Genomic DNA, 6,658 nt, shown 5'->3' with positions numbered 1-6,658 from the left:
ATGGGACAAAACTTCTGAGGTCATCAGTCCCCTAGAACTACTTAAACCTAACTAACCTAAGGACATCACACACATCCATGCCCGAGGCAGGATTCGAACCTGCGACTGTAGCGGTCGCGCGCTTCCACACTGAAGCGCCTAGAACCGCTCGGCCACAACGGCCGGCTGTGTGGCTGGTCCCAGTGGAGGTTCGAGTCCTCCCTTAGGCATGGATGTGTGCGTTTGTTCTTAGGTTAATTTAGGTTAAGTAGTGTGTAAGCTTAGGGACCGATGACCTTAGCAGTTAAGTCCCATAAGATTTCACACATATTTTGAACATTTTGAGTATTCCAGGGGTTATTTACCGATAGAATAACGATCGCTCACTTGCCACTGTTGTAACCCAACATGCTCTATACAGTGTTGGCATGTTGCGTTGGCCTGCTTCCAATCAAGCACATAAGGCACATCATAGGACGACAACTCCAGCGTTATCGACAGACAGCATTAACCGTCTCTGTATTGACCGACCACGTACGGCAGGTATGGTACTCCATCCAACAAACTAACATCCGGCACCTGGACAACATAATGCATGCACGTTTGGATGCTTTCATTCAATGTTTTGGCGATTACGTCGGTTATTAAAATACCAGAATTTCACATCTGCAATGTCTTATCTCGTGCTAATATTAACCTGTGATCTTGCAATATTAGTCACTTAAATATGTTACCTAGACAAATATTTTCCCGAAATTTCATTACTCTGCATTAATTAGTTTGCGAAAATGCAGCAAAATGAATTCCAAAAAAATAATAGAATGTATAAAAAGATAAATAAAATATCAAAAAAGGATGTCCAAGTAGCACAATAACACGAAAGTTCAGTTTTACAATATAAGGTATGCAAATTTCAAAAAACTATCGTCAGAATAAGAATGGTATCGAACTGTTCATTTGAGGCAGATGTATCGTCACCTAGTACCGAACAGGTGTCACAAAAGTACAGATACATTTCAGCACGAATCCTTTTTTCTGTTATCTTGCCTTTGCGGTCCTTATCCGAGATATAGGTTGGCGGCTATAGAATCGGTTTTCTAAACTTTTTCAATAATGTTTCGTGAAAAGAGCGTCTACATCTACATCTACATTTATACTCCGCAAGCCACCCAACGGTGTGTGGCGAAGGACACTTTACGTGCCACTGTCATTACCTCCCTTTCCTGTTCCAGTCGCGTATGGTTCGCGGGAAGAACGACTGCCGGAAAGCCTCCGTGCGCGCTCGAATCTGTCTAATTTTACATTTGTGATCTCCTCGGGAGGTATAAGTAGGGAGAAGCAATATATTCGATACCTCATCCAGAAACGCACACTCTCGAAACCTGGACAGCAAGCTACACCGCGATGCAGAGCACCTCTCTTGCAGAGTCTGCCACTTGAGTTTGCTAAACATCTCCGTAACGCTATCACGCTTACCATATAACCCTTTGACGAAACGCGCCGCTCTTCTTTGGATCTTCTCTCTATCTCCTCTGTCAACCCGACCTGGTACGGATCCCACACTGATGAGCAATACTCAAGTATAAGTCGAACGAGTGTTTTGTAAGCCACCTCCTTTGTTGATGGACTACATTTTCTAAGGACTCTCCCAATGAATCTCAACCGCCTTACCAACAATTAATTTTATATGATCATTCTACTTCAAATCGTTCCTTCGACTTCCCTCCAGAGATTCCTATTTGAGTTCACGGGTCATTTCCATAATATTCGCTTGTTGGCCGGACTTACTAGTGAAAAATTTAACAGCACGCCTCTGAACTACTTCGATGTTTTTCTTTAATCCGACCTGCAGCGGATCCCAAACACTAGAGCAGTACTCAAGAATAGCTTGTACAAGTGTTCGGTATGCGATCTCTTTCATAGATGAACTATTACTCTCTTACAAATTTCCAGCAAAACCGAAGTCGACCATTGGCGTTCCCTACTAGCGGCCTTACGTGCTCCTTCCATTTCATATCGCTTTGCAACGCTGCGCCTGTGTAACTATGTCAAGTAACACACCACTAATACTATGTTCCACAATTACAGGATTATTTCTCCAGCTCATCTGCATTAACTTATAGATTTCCACATTAACAGTAGCAACTTGCTATTCCCTATTTCTTAACCATCACGTTTATAATAATTACAAATAAGCATACCGCACAAAAATTAGTCACCCCCTGAAGGTCATGACGTGTAATACAGCCTTTAGCTTCGATAATGGCCGCAGTTCGGCTGAGAAGGAAGGTCGCAAGTTTCTTCATATATGCCATTCCCAACTGAAACCACTCACTGAAATTTAGCTCCCTAGAGCTATTAAATGGCAGGATGTTGATTGCTACTTTTCACGCGATGCTGTAAATGGCGGGGATGTTGATTTTTACTTTTTACCCGATGTTTCAAATAGTCCCAGATATTTTCCGCCAGATTGAGCTAGGGAGATTTCGCAAGACGGTCGATATGCGATAGGCTGCCTGAATGTTAATCAGACCAGAAACGTATGCGTGCTGTCTGTGAAGGTGGCTGTTGTATTCTCTTGGAAGACGGCGTGTCCACAGTATACCTATCATGAAGATATAGAAGAAAGGGCAACACTTGGTCGCCGAGAATGTTGAAATAGACATCCTAGTTCGTATTCGCGGTGACCTGAGTGAGGCCTAGACATGAAAGAAATTATCAATTGCACAAAATTGAGTAGTGAGAGTATTATTCACCCACAGTCATCTTGTAGGCACTTTTCCCAACAATTAAGCGTTTTAAATAACACTTAGCAATTTGAGAAGAGTAGTTGTCTACAGATACAATACTACAAGAAAAAAACTCTCATCGTTATTCATTATGAGGCCGTTAATGGTTCAGAAAGGAATTCAATATGCAGACTCGGAAGTCTGTGAACATTTGCCGAAAAACATAAAAAGGCTGACAAGTAGCTCAGCAAATTTAAATCTAATCTGAAATTGTTTCTTCTGGACAGCACCATCTATTCTACAGGGTGGAGAAAATTGTGCCACGAAATTTAAAACCTGGATAGCTGATGCCAGTAGGAACCAAAGTTACTAATCTTGTGTAGGTGGACAACGCACCATTTTTAAACTACGGGAACTTGGCGCCACGCTCTCCGATTGGCCGTGGGATTGCCCTGTTGCCGTTCGTCGGTTGACGGGCAGCGCCATGGTTGTCGGTTCACACATACAATCGTTCCTCGCCCCGTCGCTGCCCCAGCGTGATACGCACACGTGTCGAATAGGTCATGCTGTTTGTCTTCACCCCAAGTCAGAGGCAAAAAATAAAATGACCGTATGGCATTGTTGACCGGGAGGCCCCATCCGGGAAAGTTCGGCCGCCAAGTGCGAGACTTATTGCAGTCGGCGCCACTCGAGGGCTGGTGATGAGGATGAAATGATGTTGAGGACAACAGAACACCCAGTCCACGAGCGGAGAAAATCTCCAACCCGGCCGGGAATCGAACCCGGGCCCGTTGCATGGGAGACAAGCACGTCACCAGTCAGCTAAGCAGGCAGATACGTCAAAGGCATTCACACGTAAGCTTCGCTTCGGAGCACACACACGTCACCTGCGATTTAGTCACACAGTAAGAATGGCGGCACAGTATACGTTTGAAGAACAACAAGATATGGTTTTTGTTTATGGACTAGCCGACGGTAATGCGCATGAAGCTCGACGGTTTTATGAGGAACGGTACCCATCAAGACGCCACCTAAACCCGCAGACGTTTACAGAAATTCACCGGCGACATGGCGAAACAGGCTCTTTAGCGGGATATCGTGATGATGCTGGACTACTTCGAACACGACAGGATGCTGCATCTGAAGATACTGTTCTCCTGCGCTTCGGGGAAGCACCTACGACAAGTACTGGAGCGGTTGGACGCTACATGGGGCTCATTCATCGGTTAGTCTGGGAGGTTTTGAGCGATGACAGCCAACATCCATTTACTTTCCACCCTGTCCAAGATCTAAATCTTGTGGCGGACTATGAACACAGGCTAGAGTTTTGCCGATGGTCTTGCGACGTGTTGCACGAGGTCCCGACTTCCCCGCCATTGTGTTGTTTACCGACGAGTGCACCTTCCATCGGGATGGCCTTTACAACACTCGAAAAGTTCTTTACTGGGCAAGGGGAAATCCTTATGTCACGTACGTCCACGGACACCAGGAACGATTTTCGCTCAACATTTGGCCAGGCATTGTGAGTGACCATCTGACTGGGCCAGTCCGTCTACCTTCTCGACTTACCAGGGCAAATTATCTCCACCTTTTGCAAGAAATTCTACCTGGTCTGCTGGAAGATGTTCCTCTGGACATACAGCTATGCATGTGGTTGCAGCGTGATGGGGCGCATGCACATAGCAGTCGTGCTGTGCGCAGATATTTAAATGAACTCCTGACAGCCGGATAGTTGGCAGAGGTGTTCATAGGACATGGCCTCGCGATCACCGGACTTTTTCCTATGGGGATTCTTCAAGGTTCTAGTTCACCCATCTGGACGCGAACCACCTAGAAAGGAAGAAGAATTAATGGATAGGATTCAACATGACGCCAATCACGTTAGGGCAATGCCAGGAATCGTTGAAAGAGTTCAGCAATACACAGTTGGACGTTACCAAGCTTGTGTCGCGTCAGAGGGTCGCCTGTTCGAGCGCCTGATTTAAGTAAACAATGTCCTAGCTACAAAGCGCCAAGTTTCCGTAGTTTAAAAATTGTGCTTTGTCCACCCACACAACATTAGTTATTTTGGTTCCTATTGGTATCAGTTATCCAGGGTTAAAATTTCGTGACACAATTTTCTCCACCTTGTATACACTAATACGCTGAAGCGCCAAGGCATGCGTATTCAAATACAGAGATATGTAAACAGGCAGAACACGACACTGCGGTCGGCAACGCCTATATAAAACAACAAGTGTCTGGCGCAGTTGTTAGACCGCTTACTGCAACTACAATGGCAGGTTATCAAGATTTACCTGAGTTTGAATGTGGTCGACGCACGAGCAATGAGACACAGCATCTCAGAGGTCGCGATGAAGTGGGAATTTTCCCGTACGACCATTTCAGGAATGTATCGTGAATATCAGGAATCCACTAAAACATCAAATCCCTGGCATCGCTGCTGACGGAAAAAGATCCTGAAAGAACGTGATCAACGGCGACTGCAGATAATCGCGCAACGTGACAGAAGTGTAACACTTCCGTAAACTGCTGCAGATTTCAATGCTGGAACATTAACAAGTGTCAGCGTGCGGACCATTCAACGAAACATCATTGATATGGGTTTTTGGAGCCGAAGGTCCAATCATGTACCCATGATGACTGCACGACACAAAGCTTCATGCGTGGCCTGGGCCCGTCGACGCCGACGTTGGACTGTTGATGACAGGAAACATGTTGCCTGGTCGGCGGAATCTCGTTTAAAATTGTATCGAGCGGATGGGCGTGTGTGGGTATGAAGACAAAATCATGAATCCATGGACTCTGCATGTCAGCAGGGGACTGTTAAAGCTGGTGAAGGCCCAGTAATGATGTGGCGTGTGCAGTTGAAGTGGTAATGGATCCCTGATAGGTCCAGATAAGAATCTGTCAGTTGACTCGTACATAAGCATCCTGTCTGATCAGCTGCATCCATTCATGTCCATTGTGCATTCCGGCAGGACAATGCGACATTCCACCCGTCCAGAATTTCTACAGAGTGGCTCCAGGAACACTTTTATAAGTTTAAAGACTTCCGCTAGCCACCAACCTCCCCAGCCATGAACATTATTGAGCATATCTGGGATGCCTTGCAACGTTCTGTTCAGAAAAGATCGCCACCTCCTCGTACTCTTACGGGTTTATGGACAGCCCTGCAGGATTCATGGTGTCACTTCCCTCCAGCCCTACTTCAGACATTAGTCGAGTCCATGCAACGTCGTGTTGCGGCACTTCTGCGTGCTCGCGGGGGGCCTACACGATGTTAGGCTGGTGTACCAGTTTCTTTAGCTCTTCAGTGTATGTCTAGCTGTTTATTTGCTGTTAAATTTATGTTTCGCTCATATTATGAGTAGCAAGGACTAACATGTTCATTTTCATAAGTTTAAGCCATATATAAATGGAGGCATCGGCCTTACCGCAGTGAATACACCGGTTCCCGTCAGATCACCGAAGTTAAGCGCTGACGGGCGTGGCCTGCACTTGGATGGGTGACTATCCGGGCCGCCATGCGCTGTTGCCGCTTCTCGGGGTGCACTCAGCCTCGTGTTGCCAATTGAGGAGCTACTCGACCGAATAGTAGCTGCTCCGGTCAAAGACAACCATCATAACGACCGGGAAAGTGGTGCGCTGACCACACGCCCCTCCTATCCGCATCCTCAACTGACGATGACACGGCGGTCGGATGGTCACGATGGGCCACTTGTGGCCTGAAGACGGAGTGAGTGAGTGATATATAAATGGCCAGCATGCAGTCGTAACGCAAAGAAATCATATTTACATGGTCTGCAATCTGACTTATTCCACATCACTTAGACAAAAATAATGCATATTACCTGTGGGACATGCGTTAACTACCGAGAGTGCATGACACGCTCATATTGAGAGTGCACGACACCCTCCAAAAAACTAAGTTCTGACATATGCTTACC

The 6,658-nt window shown here is 46.1% G+C and overlaps 1 pseudogene; it reads left to right on the top strand.

The window, feature by feature from the left end:
• Positions 1 to 6,131: 6,131 nt before the first annotated feature.
• LOC126471916 (5S ribosomal RNA) lies at positions 6,132 to 6,249 on the top strand (annotated as a pseudogene).
• Positions 6,250 to 6,658: the final 409 nt, after the last annotated feature.

This window comes from Schistocerca serialis, chromosome 3 (assembly GCF_023864345.2).
Source record: "Schistocerca serialis cubense isolate TAMUIC-IGC-003099 chromosome 3, iqSchSeri2.2, whole genome shotgun sequence".
Lineage (NCBI taxonomy): Eukaryota > Metazoa > Arthropoda > Insecta > Orthoptera > Acrididae > Schistocerca > Schistocerca serialis.
This window is presented reverse-complemented; position numbering and strand designations above follow the sequence as displayed.